At 46.5% G+C, this 16,258-nt stretch overlaps 1 long non-coding RNA gene and 1 pseudogene across 9 annotated transcripts; both read right to left on the bottom strand.

Moving 5' to 3' along the window:
* Positions 1-3,454: 3,454 nt before the first annotated feature.
* Positions 3,455-13,760, bottom strand: LOC127920594 (aldehyde dehydrogenase family 3 member A2-like; annotated as a pseudogene).
* An 89-nt stretch (positions 13,761-13,849) lies between these two features.
* Positions 13,850-14,866, bottom strand: LOC127920593 (uncharacterized). 9 transcript variants are annotated; one of them, XR_008106690.1, is made up of 4 exons: positions 14,525-14,866; positions 14,344-14,406; positions 14,064-14,303; positions 13,938-13,984 (listed from the first exon to the last, which is right to left on the bottom strand). It is a non-coding gene; the product is annotated as an uncharacterized LOC127920593 (long non-coding RNA). The 9 variants fall into 9 exon arrangements; XR_008106693.1 differs by lacking the exons at positions 13,938-13,984; positions 14,344-14,406 and adding an exon at positions 13,850-13,903 and having other exon boundaries at positions 14,184-14,303; positions 14,542-14,866; XR_008106689.1 differs by lacking the exons at positions 13,938-13,984; positions 14,344-14,406 and adding an exon at positions 13,857-13,903 and having other exon boundaries at positions 14,542-14,866.
* Between the last annotated feature and the right edge of the window lie 1,392 nt (positions 14,867-16,258).

The raw sequence follows: 16,258 nt of genomic DNA, 5'->3' as shown, positions 1-16,258 counted from the left end.
TCAGTCCCAGCAGCTATCACACCCAGCAGCTATCAGTCCCAGCAGCTATCACATACCAGCAGCTATCAGTCCCAGCAGCTATCACATACCAGCAGCTATCAGTCCCAGCAGCTATCAGTCCCAGCAGCTATCAGTCCCAGCAGCTATCACACCCAGCAGCTATCAGTCCCAGCAGCTATCACATACCAGCAGCTATCAGTCCCAGCAGCTATCACATACCAGCAGCTATCAGTCCCAGCAGCTATCAGTCCCAGCAGCTATCAGTCCCAGCAGCTATCAGTCCCAGCAGCTATCACACTCAGCAGCTATCATTCCCAGCAGCTATCAGTCCCAGCAGCTATTAGTCCCAGCAGCTATCACACCCAACAGCTATCAGTCCCAGCAGCTATCATTCCCAGCAGCTATCAGTCCCAGCAGCTATTAGTCCCAGCAGCTATCAGTCCCAGCCGCTATCAGTCCCAGCAGCTATCAGCAGCTATCAGTCCCAGCAGCTATCACACCCAGCAGCTATCAGTCCCAGCAGCTATCAAACCCAGCAGCTATCAGTCCCAGCAGCTATCAGTCCCAGCAGCTATCAGACCCAGCAGCTATCAGACCCAGCAGCTATCACACCGAGCAGCTATCACACCCAGCAGCTATCAGTCCCAGCAGCTGTAATTCCCAGCATCTATCAGTCCCAGCAGCTATCACACCCAGCAGCTATCAGTCCCAGCAGCTATCAGTCCCAGCAGCTATCAGTCCCAGCAGCTATCACACCCAGCAGCTATCAGTCCCAGCAGCTCACACCCAGCAGCTATCAGTCCCAGCAGCTATCACACCCAGCAGCTATCAGTCCCAGCAGCTATCACACCCAGCAGCTATCAGTCCCAGCAGCTATCAGTCCCAGCAGCTATCAGTCCCAGCATCTATCAGTCCCAGCAGCTATCACACCCAGCAGCTATCAGTCCCAGCAGCTATTAGTCCCAGCAGCTATCAGTCCCAGCAGCTATCACACCGAGCAGCTATCAGTCCCAGCAGCTATCAGTCCCAGCAGCTATCAGTCCCAGCAGCTATCACACCCAGCAGCTATCAGTCCCAGCAGCTATCAGTCCCAGCAGCTATCAGTCCCAGCAGCTATCACACCCAGCAGCTATCAGTCCCAGCAGCTATCAGTCCCAGCAGCTATCAGTCCCAGCAGCTATCACACCCAGCAGCTATCAGTCCCAGCAGCTATCACACCCAGCAGCTATCAGTCCCAGCAGCTATCACACCCAGCAGCTATCAGTCCCAGCAGCTATCACACCCAGCAGCTATCAGTCCCAGCAGCTATCAGTCCCAGCAGCTATCAGTCCCAGCAGCTATCAGTCCCAGCAGCTATCACACCCAGCAGCTATCAGTCCCAGCAGCTATCACACCCAGCAGCTATCAGTCCCAGCAGCTATCAGTCCCAGCAGCTATCAATTATGTGACGTTTTTGTTCCTTTTGGTCTACGGCATTTTTTGGGGTGGGCAATTTGTGTGCACATTTTTTTTTCTTTAAGGCAAGTCGAAGTTTGGTAGCCGTTCATTAACGGTAACACTCCTAGTAGGAGTAGGAACAGGAAGCGTTTGTTGTCATTCAACAAGAGACGACTAGTGTTCATTCACATTCTTTCAATTGAGAAATACTGCGCGACTAGGACCTCCTTGGCAGAAATGTCAAAATGAATGACAGATTCCTTGATATGTCTTAAATTCATTTGGACTATTTTGAGGAAGTCTTTTCTTGCTATGTTGTTGCTACGGTGGCTCAACAGGGACAAACAACAAATATTGCTGTTTTTTCAAGCGAAGGTCTTTAAGGAGTATGCAAGCACACACGGTCGCTTTGATTAGCCGAGTTCTGGTAGGAGCAAACCGAACCGATGTTTGCAGAAGCCGTTACTGAAGTTGAAGGCCGACCAGGGTACTGCAGGCTGCCATAGATAGAGGGATAGAGATATAGATAGAGGGATAGAGATATAGATAGAGGGGTAGAGATATAGATAGAGGGATAGAGATATAGATAGAGGGATAGAGATATAGATAGAGGGATAGAGATATAGATAGAGGGATAGAGATATAGATAGAGGGATAGAGATATAGATAGAGGGATAGAGATATAGATAGAGGGATAGAGATATAGATAGAGGGATAGAGATATAGATAGAGGGATAGAGATATAGATAGAGGGATAGAGATATAGATAGAGGGGTAGAGATATAGATAGAGGGGTAGAGATATAGATAGAGGGATAGAGATATAGATAGAGGGATGGAGATATAGATAGAGGGATAGAGATATAGATAGAGGGATAGAGATATAGATAGAGGGATAGAGATATAGATAGAGGGATAGAGATATAGATAGAGGGATAGAGATATAGATAGAGGGATAGAGATATAGATAGAGGGGTAGAGATAGAGTGGTAGCGATATAGATAGAGGGGTAGAGATATAGATAGAGGGATAGAGATATAGATAGAGGGATAGAGATATAGATAAAGGGATAGAGATATAGATAGAGGGATAGAGAAATCTATAGATAGAGGGGTAGAGATATAGGTAGAGGGATAGAGATATAGAGATAGAGGGATAGAGATAGAGAAATATATAGATAGAGGGGTCGAGATATAGATAGAGGGATAGAGATATAGATAGAGGGATAGAGAGAGAGAAATATATAGATAGAGGGGTAGAGATATAGATAGAGGGATAGAGCGATAGAGATATAGATAGAGAGATAGAGATATAGCTAGAGGGATAGAGATAGAGGGGTATAGATAGAGATAGATAGCCTTTCTAGGGAGGTTTTCCTAGCCACCGTGCTTCTACACCTGCATTGCTTGCTGTTTGGGGTTTTAGGCTGAGTTTCTGTACAGCGCTTTGATATATCAGCTGATGTACGAAGGGCTATATAAATACATTTGATTAGACTTTGATTTAGATAGAGAGAGGGATGAAGATCGATATAGGGATAGAGAGAGGGATGAAGATCGATATAGGGATAGAGAGAGGGATGATGATCGAGATAGGGATAGAGAGAGGGATGAAGATCGAGATAGGGATAGAGAGAGGGATGAAGATCGAGATAGGGATAGAGAGAGGGATGAAGATAGGGATAGAGAGAGGGATGAAGATCGAGATACGGATAGAGAGTGATGAAGATAGGGATAGAGAGAGGGATGAAGATTGAGATAGGGATAGAGAGGGGATGAAGATCGAGATAGGGATAGAGAGAGGGATGAAGATCGGGATAGGGATAGAGAGGGATGAAGATCGAGATAGGGATAGAGAGGGATGAAGATCGAGATAGGGATAGAGAGGGATGAAGATCGAGATAGGGATAGAGAGGGATGAAGATCGAGATAGGGATAGAGAGGGATGAAGATCGAGATAGGGATAGAGAGGGATGAAGATCGAGATAGGGATAGAGAGAGATAGATTAAGTATGAGACCAGTAGTGTCTGCCGGATGCCCTCCACCACTCTGTCCTGGATGCTGGGTTCACACAGGATGTAGTCTGGGGCGATGCACGTCTGACCACAGTTCACAAACTTCCCCCAGGTGATACGCCTGTGGTGGACAAAATCACAGAGGTAAAATAGATAACTTGAAAATGTTTCCGTTTCGATGCTTCTGATGCTTCAGCCTTGGGGCAGAGAGCTAAGCATGTATATTATAATTACATCAAATGACCCCTAAACCCTGCGCCTCCCAATTGTAATCTTTGTGGTCAATCTTTGTGTAATTCATTTTTTTCCAAAGACAATCATGGTACCATTAATTGCTTCTAATACACCAGATGTTCTTGAACTGATTAATCTGGTGTATTAGAAGTAAATATTGGTACAATGATTGCCTTCTAAGCATTTTTAATTACACGAAGATTGCCATTTTTCCATTCACTACAGTGGGGGTCATTCACTACAGTGGGGGTCATTCACTACAATGGGGGTCATTTACTACAATGGGGGTCATTCACTACAATGGGGGTCATTCACTACAATGGGGGTCATTCACTACAATGGGGGTCATTCACAACAATGGGGGTCATTGCAGATCATGATTTCTGCAAACAATGCCTGCAGTACCGTGATCGGCAACGAACCGCCATGTCTTCAATCCTTCTCAATGTTTTTAAAAGTCACCAGTAAACCACTGCAAAAAACATTAGTCAAGGTAAAGTATAACGGAGTGATATTGTAGCGTATAAACCAATAGCGCCATTGACTCTTGATCTTTTCAGCGGCTAAAACTGCTATGCTAGCTAGAAAAAATGTGATAAAGGTCAAATTCCCTATCGGAGTGCTAACGGCTAAAGCTGAAATTCCCTATCGGAGTGCCAACGGCTAAAGCTAAAATTCCCTATTCGAATGCTAACGCCTAAAGTTAAAATTCCCTATCGGAATGCTAACGGCTAAAGTTAAAATTCCCTATCGGAGTGCTAACGGCTAAAGCTAAAATTCCCTATCGGAGTGCTAACGGCTAAAAGCTAGCTCTATTGTATGAAGTTACTGACCGGCACGCAACTCTGAGGTCGACGTCCTTATCGATGTAACAGGGGCTCTTCCCCCAGCTCCAGGGTCACAGGGGTGAGGTGTCGGGCTGCGGCCTCCATCACCAGTTTACCCACAGTGCTGTTCCCTGTGTAGAAGATGTGGTCAAAACGCTGACGCAGCAACTCCTGGGTCTCTGAGACACCCCCACACACTACAGGGTACAGCTCCTGGGGAGGACACACACACACACACAAACTTCAGTTTCCTCTCACCATGAACAGAAGCCTACGACACAAGAGGGTGTGAAATGTGAATTTCAGATTTCAGTTAATTTAGCCAATACGTTTTGAAAATTGCACAGCTGCCCCTGTCACTTTCCATTGATTGTTAGCTAGCAGCGGCTAAAGTTAGCTGAAGCTAAAGTGGCTGTTAAAATATAGAAAACCAAACCGTGGATTACAGTTCTCCCTGGCACATAGACTACTTTCAGTTCGAGGAACCAGTCGTAAAATCCTGAACTTCCCCTTTAAAAAGGACAGTTACACAGAACCAACGTTTGTCAGATGCTTGTTCATATACTGTCCCTCACAGGTGGTTCAGAGTGATGTGTACTATCCCTTTAAGAATGCTGGGCGGCGAGCCAGCCGTTGGACAGTTACTCAAGACAGCAGGATGTATCTGTAGCTAGTATGTATGATTGGCATGACAACAATAGAAGACTTGTCTATAGCACATACAGTATGAGGTGAGGCTAACACATTGGAACTAAATCACTGGTGTCCAACTATTGGTTGACAGTCACGGTAATCACAGTAGTTTTCCAGTAACTTCAGCTCAGATATCTCTACATTTATATTCTTATACAATGACAGACAAGGGGAATAGAATAGGTACCTGGTCCAGATATCGTGGGAGCAGAGCTTTGAGGAGACTAGCTGAGTATTCACTCAGCTCAGATGGCTTCACCACAGCGGCATTGCCTAGAGACAAAAAAACAAACAAAAAAAGATTGATTTAGAGTTAGATAAAATTATTTATTTTTTGTCAGGAACATATACAGGATGCCACCCTCTACAACATAACCTTCACTCCAAATCAAAACTCAAAACCTACAACCTGATATTGGACAGAATTATGGAATTGCCTGGAAGGTTTACAACTACCAAAGATGATCATTCCCAAGATATACAGCAAATGCTCTGGAAAACAACAGAAACCTGAGAACACCATCCAACCAGGAACTGAGTGAGTAATGTTTAGCCTGAGAACACCATCCAACCAGGAACTGAGTGAGTAATGTTTAGTCTGAAAACACCATCCAACCAGGAACTGGGTGAGTAACTCTGAGAACACCATCCAACCAGGAACTGTAGTAATGTTTAGCCTGAGAACACCATCCAACCAGGAACTGAGTGAGTAATGTTTAGTCTGAAAACACCATCCAACCAGGAACTGGGTGAGTAATGTTTAGCCTGAGAACACCATCCAACCAGGAACTGAGTGAGTAATGTTTAGCCTGAGAACACCATCCAACCAGGAACTGGGTGAGTAATGTTTAGCCTGAAAACACCATCCAACCAGGAACTGGGTGAGTAATGTTTAGCCTGAAAACACCATCCAACCAGGAACTGAGTGAGTAATGTTTAGCCTGAGAACACCATCCAACCAGGAACTGAGTGAGTAATGTTTAGCCTGAAAACACCATCCAACCAGGAACTGGGTGAGTAATGTTTAGCCTGAAAACACCATCCAACCAGGAACTGAGTGAGTAATGTTTAGCCTGAGAACACCATCCAACCAGGAACTGAGTGAGTAATGTTTAGTCTGAGAACACCATCCAACCAGGAACTGAGTGAGTAATGTTTGGTCTGAGAACACCATCCAACCAGGAACTGAGTGAGTAATGTTTAGCCTGAGAACACCATCCAACCAGGAACTGAGTGAGTAATGTTTGGTCTGAGAACACCATCCAACCAGGAACTGGGTGAGTAATGTTTAGCCTGAGAACACCATCCAACCAGGAACTGAGTGAGTAATGTTTAGTCTGAGAACACCATCCAACCAGGAACTGAGTGAGTAATGTTTGGTCTGAGAACACCATCCAACCAGGAACTGAGTGAGTAATGTTTAGCCTGAGAACACCATCCAACCAGGAACTGAGTGAGTAATGTTTGGTCTGAGAACACCATCCAACCAGGAACTGAGTGAGTAATGTTTAGTCTGAGAACACCATCCAACCAGGAACTGAGTGAGTAATGTTTGGTCTGAGAACACCATCCAACCAGGAACTGGGTGAGTAATGTTTAGCCTGAGAACACCATCCAACCAGGAACTGAGTGAGTAATGTTTAGTCTGAGAACACCATCCAACCAGGAACTGAGTGAGTAATGTTTGGTCTGAGAACACCATCCAACCAGGAACTGAGTGAGTAATGTTTAGCCTGAGAACACCATCCAACCAGGAACTGAGTGAGTAATGTTTAGCCTGAGAACACCATCCAACCAGGAACTGAGTGAGTAATGTTTGGTCTGAAGCTATATTTTATTTCCAGAAGCCAAGAAGAAAAATACATTACAATGACATATTTTACTCTATAAGGACTGACTGCTAAATTAAGGCAAACCAAGCTTGATACAACTTCAATTAACTGACGTGTCACGTGAGAGGGGTCAACGCCCTTCAGCCCAACAATGGCAGGAGGATCCAACAGTCTACTCCACCCAAATGCAGAGGCCTTTAAAGCTGCCTCCCGCTGTTCAGAGGGAAATACAATACAGTACCGTGTGTATGTAAAGGCAAGAAAAGATTACAAAATGAACCTCCTTATGGAAAATCAAGAGACGCTTTTGCTGACTAAAATAAAAATGGGAACATAAGCAACTTAATCTTCCACACAGACCATCCCCTGGTACAGTGCTATATTAACACAGACCATCCCCTGGTACAGTGTTATATTAACCAGACCATCCCCTGGTACAGTGCTATATTAACCAGACCATCCCCTGGTACAGTGTTATATTAACCAGACCATCCCCTGGCACAGTGCTATATAAACCAGACCATCCCCTGGTACAGTGTTATATTAACCAGACCATCCCCTGACACAGTGCTATATAAACCAGACCATCCCCTGGTACAGTGCTATATTAACCAGACCATCCCCTGGCACAGTGCTATATAAACCAGACCATCCCCTGGTACAGTGCTATATTAACCAGACCATCCCCTGGTACAGTGCTATATTAACCAGACCATCCCCTGGTACAGTGTTATATTAACCAGACCATACCCTGGTACAGTGTTATATTAACCAGACCATCCCCTGGTACAGTGTTATATTAACCAGACCATCCCCTGGTACAGTGTTATATTAACCAGACCATCCCCTGGCACAGTCCTATATTAACCAGACCATCCCCTGGTACAGTGTTATATTAACCAGACCATCCCCTGGTACAGTGTTATATTAACCAGACCATCCCCTGGTACAGTGCTATATTAACCAGACCATCCCTGGCACAGTGCTATATTAACCAGACCATCCCTTGGTACAGTGCTATATTAACCAGACCATCCCCTGGTACAGTGTTATATTAACCAGACCATCCCCTGGTACAGTGTTATATTAACCAGACCATCCCTGGTACAGTGTTATATTAACCAGACCATCCCCTGGTACAGTGTTATATTAACCAGACCATCCCCTGGTACAGTGTTATATTAACCAGACCATCCCCTGGTACAGTGTTATATTAACCAGACCATCCCTGGCACAGTGCTATATTAACACGCTACCACTCTGTTAAGAGGAGGATGGATGGAATCCCAGGTTACTCGACAACGAGGATTCTGAGTCAGCTATAAATCTCTATAAGTCTGGAACAGTAATGGTACAGGGTAACCCTAAACAGTTTCAGCTGGACTTTCACCAAATCAAAGCATTAGCCCAGCAGGAGAAGCTCTCCCTTGAGAAAGATACCCCCACCCCGAGCGGGTCAGAAAAGACCTCATCATTATTTAACCCCACAGACAAACAACCCCAAGCGGAAAGTCAACCTCACAGGTCAGAGTACTACCCCCTCATTGAAATGAAGGATCAATTGAACCAGCTGGAGGTAAGGCAGGTGGAGCTGGAACAGCAGGTGATTACACTCCAGTCAGCACAGACCCAGACAACAGTCCAGCACAACAACACCCCTTTTACCAGACCCGGAGAGCTGGAGGTGGAGAGCGAGACATCTGCACTCTGGACAGTGGTGAGACAACTTAAACAGGAGAAAGAGCAGGAGAAAAACAGAGCACTAGAGGAGAGGATCAGACTGCTGGAGGAGAGGGTGAGGGGGATGGAGGAGAGGATCAGACTGCTGGAGGAGAGGGTGAGGGGGATGGAGGAGAGGATCAGACTGCTGGAGGAGGGTGAGGGGGGATGGAGGAGAGGATCAGACTGCTGGAGGAGAGGGTGAGGGGGATGGAGGAGAGGATCAGACTGCTGGAGGAGAGGGTGAGGGGGATGGAGGAGAGGATCAGACTGCTGGAGGAGAGGGTGAGGGGGATGGAGGAGAGGATCAGACTGCTGGAGGAGAGGGTGAGGAGGATGGAGGAGAGGATCAGACTGCTGGAGGAGAGGGTGAGGGGATGGAGGAGGGATCAGACTGCTGGAGGAGAGGGTGAGGGGGATGGAGGAGAGAGGATCAGACTGCTGGAGGAGAGGTTGAGGGGGATGGAGGAGGGATCAGACTGCTGGAGGAGAGGGTGAGGGGATGGCGTGTGACAGAGAACAACCCACTAGAGAGGTGGCCACCATCACAGAAGCCAGCAGAACAGCCCACCTCATCTCACGACAAAAGTCTCCACACCACAGCAGAACAGTCCACACCAGACCCTGACCATAGCGTTGAAATCACAGTGGGACCGACAAATGAAGAACCCCAAGCCCAGGGGATCTCACCCCCTCTGAGCACCCCCCCATCAGCCACCCTGATAGCCCTCCTGACAACCTCCCCACATGCAAATGCAAATAGTCCGGGTAGCCATTTGGTTACCTGTTCAGGAGTCTTTTGGCTTGGGGGTAAAAACTGTTGAGAAGCCTTTTTGTCCTAGACTTGGCACTCCGGTACTGCTTGCCATGATGTAGTAGAGAGAACAGCCTATGACTGGGGTATTTCCCGTGACTGTGCCTCAAAACCAAATGTTTTCCTCGTCCACCACTCCACCTTGGACTTGAACAGCCTCTATGACCAGGTCCACCTCTACAAGGCAGCAGTGCCCACCACTTCACCCTGGACATGAACAGCCTCTATGACCAGGTCCACTCTACAAGGCAGCAGTGCCCACCTTCGCCTGGACTCTAAAGGACACGCTCTCAAACGTATCCCCAACACTTCATACAGGAGCAACAGATCAATAGACACCCCACCCAGACCAACAAGGATTCAGCAGTACTCCTCCGGACCTACACAGAGAACCCACGCCGAGAGGACCTACAAGTCAACCATGCCCACACCCTATTTATGCCCCCTCAGATCAGACCTATGCCCTCCTGCCCACCCCATGCACCCCCCCACTCCCAATAAAGAGGTCCTCAACATGGGAGTCTGACATACGCCCAGGCTGTGAGCAGGCAAACAGGCCCAAACCCCCCCCACTCTCTCCCAAGCCAATGGCATGTACCAGATGCTCAGCAGGCTCTGCCCCCACTTATTGGTCTGGAGGCCAAAACCACACGACCAACACTGGACACTTTATGGAACATAAAGCCTTCACTATCTCATCCTGAAATATCTAAGGCCTGAGGTCATCTGGCTTTTGGCCTGAAGAGCAGGAACCTGAACCTTACCAAAAAAATATCAGAAATACAGACATTGTCATTCTACAAGAAACCTGGTATAGAGGGAGACGGCCCACTGGTTGCCCTCTAGGTTACAGAGAGCTGGTAGTCCTATCCACCAAACTACCAGGTGGGTGGTATAGAGGAGATGGACCCACTGGTGCCCCTCTAGGTTACAGAGAGCTGGTGGAAGTCCCATCCACCACTACCAGGTGGGTGGTATAGAGAGACGGGCTCCACTGGTTGCCCTCTAGGTTACAGAGAGCTGGTAGTCCCATCCACCACACTACCAGGTGGGTGGTATAGAGGAGATGGACCCACTGGGTTGCCCTCTAGGTTACAGAGAGCTGGTAGTCCCATCCACCACACTACCAGGTGTGAAACAGGGAAGCGACTCAGGGGGTATGCTAATTTGATATAGAGCAGTAATTACTCATTCTATTAAATTAATCAAAACAGGGAGCATTTTACATTTGGCTTATAAACTCAAAAGGAAATGATCTTAACAGGGAAAATGTCATCCTGTGCTACCTATACCCCCCCACTACAAATTGCTAAATTGTCATTATTTTCTGCTACCATGGCCTATTTACGTCTTATACCTCCCTAATCTTACCTCATTTGCACATTGACTGTATGTTTGTTTATGTAACTCTGTGTTGTTGTTTGTGTCGCACTGTTTTGCTTTTTATCTTGGCCAGGTCGCAGTTGTAAACGAGGAACTTGTTCTCAACTTGCCTACCTGGTTAAATAAAGCTTAAATAAATAAATAGAATCCTCATACTTTAATGAAGACAGCTTCTCCATCCTGGAGGGGGAAATCAATCATTTCCAGGCACAGGGAAATGTACTAGTCTGTGGTGACCAAATGCCAGAACCGGACAAGAACCCGACACCCTCAGCACACAGGGGGACAAACACCTGCCTGGAGGAGACAGCATTCTCCCACATATGCGCCCCTAGGCACAACTACGACAACATAAATCAACAAAAATGAGTCACAACTCCTGTAGCTCTGTCGCACGCTGGGTATGTACATAGTCAATGGTAGGTTTCGAGGATTTCTATAGGTGCATCTATAGCTTATCTCTTGGCAGTAGTACTGTAGATTACTTTATCACTGACCTCAACCCAGAGTCTCTCAGAGCGTTCACAGTCAGTCCACTAACACCCCTATCAGACCACAGCAAAATCACAGTCTACTGAACAGAGCAATACTCAATCATGAGGCATCAAAGCCAAAGGAACTGAGTAACATTAAGAAATGCTACAGATGGGAAGGACTGTAGTGTAGAAACCAAAAACACTGTGAACAACAAATTCAACCATTTTAGACAACTTCCTGACAAAACGTTCCACTGTAACAGTGAAGGTGTAAACAGTAGAAAACCTAAATAGTATATTTAACCTCTCAGCTTCCTCAAATCTAAAAATGTAAACAGAAAACCGAAGAAAATGAACAACAATGACAAATGGTTTGATGAAGAATGCAACAATCTAAGAAAGAAATTGAGAAACCTGTCCAACCAAAAACTAATAGACCCAGAAAACCTGAGTCTACGCCTTCACTATGGTGAATCACTAAACCACCAGAAATATTACTTACGGAAAAAGAAGGAACGGCATGTCAGAAATCAGCTCAATGTAATTGAAGAATAGACTCTTAACCACTTCTGTGAAAATTGAAACACTAAACAAACAACAAACACAAAGAATGATCTATCCAAAATGGAGATGTCTGATAAACCACTGCTTCAGTCTTTTTTGGCTCTATTACAAAGAACGAACAGCAGAAACATATACATGATCAAATACAAATCTTAGAATCAACTATTAAAGACTAAAACTCTTTAACATCATACTTAGCTCTGCATCTTCCCCAATATTTGGAACCAAGAACTGGTCACCCCAATCCACAAAAAGTGGAGACAAATTTGGTTGGTGGGGTAAGTGTGTGTGTGTGTGTGTGTGTGTGTGTGTGTGTGTGTGTGTGTGTGTGTGTGTGTGTGTGTGTGTGTGTGTGTGTGTGTGTGTGTGTGTGTGTGTGTGTGTGTGTGTGTGTGTGTGTGTGTGTGTGTGTGTGTGTGTGTGTGTGTGTGTGTGTGTGTGTGTGTGTGTGTGGGTGACTATGCAAACCATTTGGGATTTTCAACACGTTAATGTTTCTATAAAGAAGTGATGCAGCCAGTCTCTCCTCAACTCTTAGTGAAGAGAGACTGGCAGCATAGTATTTATATCAGCCCTCTGATTACAATGTAGAGCAAGACTTGCCACTCTGTTCTGGGACCAGCTGCAGCTTAACTAGGTCTTTCCCTGCAGCCCTGAACCACACGACGGGACACAATAAAGATTAGATCAAACTAAAGCCTGCAGAACTTGCTTTGTGGACTGTGGTGTCAAAAAGCAGAGCATCTTCATTACAGACAGACATCTCCTCATCTTTCTTTACCACCATTAAATGTATATGTTGAACATGACAGTTTACATCTAAGGCAACGCTGAAAATAAACAGCTATGGAGGAATAGTAATGGGAGGGGAAAGATAAACATAGGGGCGTACCAAGCAGCGATGGCCCCGACCAGGGGCTGCAGAGTGAGGCCCAGGGGTGGTTCCAGGCCCCGGGCTGATGAGGACCACTCCCAGGGGGCTCTGGCTGGATGTATACCTTCAATTACATGAAACTGTATTAATCCTCTCAGTCAGTGGCTAAATGGTTTACATATATACTCCTAGATAAAAAATGTCCTTCAGCTGTCCCCATGGGGACAACCTTTAGAAGAAACCTTCTGAGATCCATGTAGAACTGTGTTGGGTTTCATATAGAACCTTTAGAAGAAACCTTTTGAGATCCATGTAGAACCGTGTTGGTTTTCATACAGAACCTTCTGTGGGAGGGGTTATTCAAATGCTTCTCCAATCGGAGACAGCCGTAGGACCTTCTTTCTAAGAGAGTAGTTAAGTTAAAATGTCCACTCTGTACCTGGTCTGAGATGGTGAGGAGGCTCTTCTTACTGGCCGAGGAGCAGCACTGCGTCAGCTTTGACACAGCCAGGCTGATCTCATTCTCCAGGCCGATCAACTCCAACAATGGGGTGTCGACTGGCTCTGTGGAATGCAAAGTCACGCTTATTGATGTGAGATAAAGGACACGCTTCCAAATGGAACACCACGCCTCTACGCTTGACCAGGGCACAAAAGGCAAATGCACTTTACTTCCTGAAATGTTTGTTCAATATTTTAATTGACCCCAACCCAGATAAGTCCAGTGCGAAGATTTTACCCTGTTGATGTCCTGTTTGAGGGCGGTGGCGATCTCTCCCTGTCTGTCTGTGATCATCCTGGAGGGACTTGAGCTGCTGAACTCTGAACTCCAGGGGTCGCGACCTCCCGGCAAGGAAGTTCTCCTGGCCCGCTGCACCACCTGCATCTCCATGGAAAAGTGTCACCAGCACACACCTGGATAGACAGACCGACAGACACAGGTCACCAACTCGCACCTGTAGAGTACACACACAGGTATCTGTCACCAGACCACACCTGTACAGTATAGATACAGGTACCTGTCACCAGACCACACCTGTTACAGTATAGATACAGGTACCTGTCACCAGACCACACCTGTACAGTATAGATACAGGTACCTGTCACCAGACCACACCTGTACAGTATGATACAGGTACCTGTCACCAGACCACACCTGTACAGTATAGATACAGGTATCTGTCACCAGACCACACCTGTACAGTATAGATACAGGTACCTGTCACCAGACCACACCTGTACAGTATAGATACAGGTACCTGTCACCAGACCACACCTGTACAGTATAGATACAGGTATCTGTCACCAGACCACACCTGTACAGTATAGATACAGGTACCTGTCACCAGACCACACCTGTACAGTACAGATACAGGTACCTGTCACCAGACCACACCTGTACAGTATAGATACAGGTACCTGTCACCAGACCACACCTGTACAGAATAGATACAGGTACCTGTCACCAGACCACACCTGTACAGTATAGATACAGGTACCTGTCACCAGACCACACCTGTACAGTATAGATACAGGTACCTGTCACCAGACCACACCCTGTACAGTATAGATACAGGTACCTGTCACCAGACCACACCTGTACAGTATAGATACAGGTACTCACCAGACCACACCTGTACAGTATAGATACAGGTACCTGTCACCAGACCACACCTGTACAGTATAGATACAGGTACCTGTCACCAGACCACACCTGTACAGTATAGATACAGGTACCTGTCACCAGACCACACCTGTACAGTATAGATACAGGTACCTGTCACCAGACCACACCTGTACAGTATAGATACAGGTACCTGTCACCAGACCACACCTGTACAGTATAGATACAGGTACCTGTCACCAGACCACACCTGTACAGTATAGATACAGGTACCTGTCACCAGACCACACCTGTACAGTATAGATACAGGTACCTGTCACCAGACCACACCTGTACAGTATAGATACAGGTACCTGTCACCAGACCACACCTGTACAGTACACGACCACTAGACCACAATGTAAATTGTCCGGTGGTGATTTTTATTAATTGTTCAGCAGTCTAATGGCTTGGGGGTAGAAGCTGTTGAGGAGCCTTTTGGTCCAAACTTGCCATTCCTGTACCGCTTGCCGTGCGATAGCAGAGAAAACAGTCTATAACTTGAGTGACTGGAGTCTCTGACAATTTTATGGGCTTTCCTCTGACACCGCTTTTTATATAGGTCCTAGATGGCAGGAAGCTTGGACCCTTTGTGGGCTATACTCGGCCTTGTCTCAGGATGGTAAGTTGGTGGTTGAAGATATCCCTCTAGTGGTGTGGGGGATGTGCTTTGGCAAAGTGGGTGGGGTTATATCCTTCCTGTTTGGCCCTGTCCGGGGGTGTCCTCGGATGGGGCCACAGTGTCTCCTGACCCCTCCTGTCTCAGCCTCCAGTATTTATGCTGCAGTAGTTTATGTGTCGGGGGGCTAGGGTCAGTTTGTTATATCTGGAGTACTTCTCCTGTCCTATTCGGTGTCCTGTGTGAATCTAAGTGTGCGTTCTCTAATTCTCTCCTTCTCTCTTTCTTTCTCTCTCTCGGAGGACCTGAGCCCTAGGACCATGTCCCAGGACTACCTGACATGACGACTCCTTGCTGTCCCCAGTCCACCTGGCCATGCTCCTGCTCCAGTTTCAACTGACCTGAGCCCTAGGACCGTGCCCCAGGACTACCTGACATGAAGGCTCCTTGCTGTCCCCAGTCCACCTGACTGTGCTGCTGCTCCAGTTTCAACTGTTCTGCCTTATTATTATTCGACCATGCTGGTCATTTATGAACATTTGAACATCTTGGTCATGTTCTGTTATAATCTCTACCCGGCACAGCCAGAAGAGGACTGGCCACTCCCACATAGCCCGGTTCCTCTCTAGGTTTCTTCCTAGGTTTTTGGCCTTTCTAGGGAGTTTTCCTAGCCACCGTGCTTTTACACCTGCATTGTTTGCTGTTTGGGGTTTTAGGCTGGGTTTCTGTACAGCACTTTGAGATATCAGCTGATGTACGAAGGCTATATAAAATAAATTTGATTTGATTTGATTTGACCCAGTGATGTACCGACAGACAAGCAGCTACCTCTGTACTGCCTTACGGTCAAATGCCAAGTAGTTGCCATACCAGGCGGTGATGCAACCGCCCAGGATGCTCGATTGTCGCGACTTACACCGGGTCGTTTCCTTTTGTTCAAATGGCGGGCCACCGGGCTTCTAGCCATCGTCGATCCACTTTTCATTTTCCATTTATTTTGTCTTGTTTTCCTACACACCTGGTTTCCATTTCATTAAGTATTTTGTATTTGGCCCTGTGTTCCCCCCATGTCCTTGTGTGGAATTGTTTGTTTCTTGTTGTGCTTGTGC

The sequence above is a fragment of the Oncorhynchus keta genome, unplaced genomic scaffold (genome assembly GCF_023373465.1).
Source record: "Oncorhynchus keta strain PuntledgeMale-10-30-2019 unplaced genomic scaffold, Oket_V2 Un_contig_19975_pilon_pilon, whole genome shotgun sequence".
NCBI lineage: Eukaryota > Metazoa > Chordata > Actinopteri > Salmoniformes > Salmonidae > Oncorhynchus > Oncorhynchus keta.
This window is presented reverse-complemented; position numbering and strand designations above follow the sequence as displayed.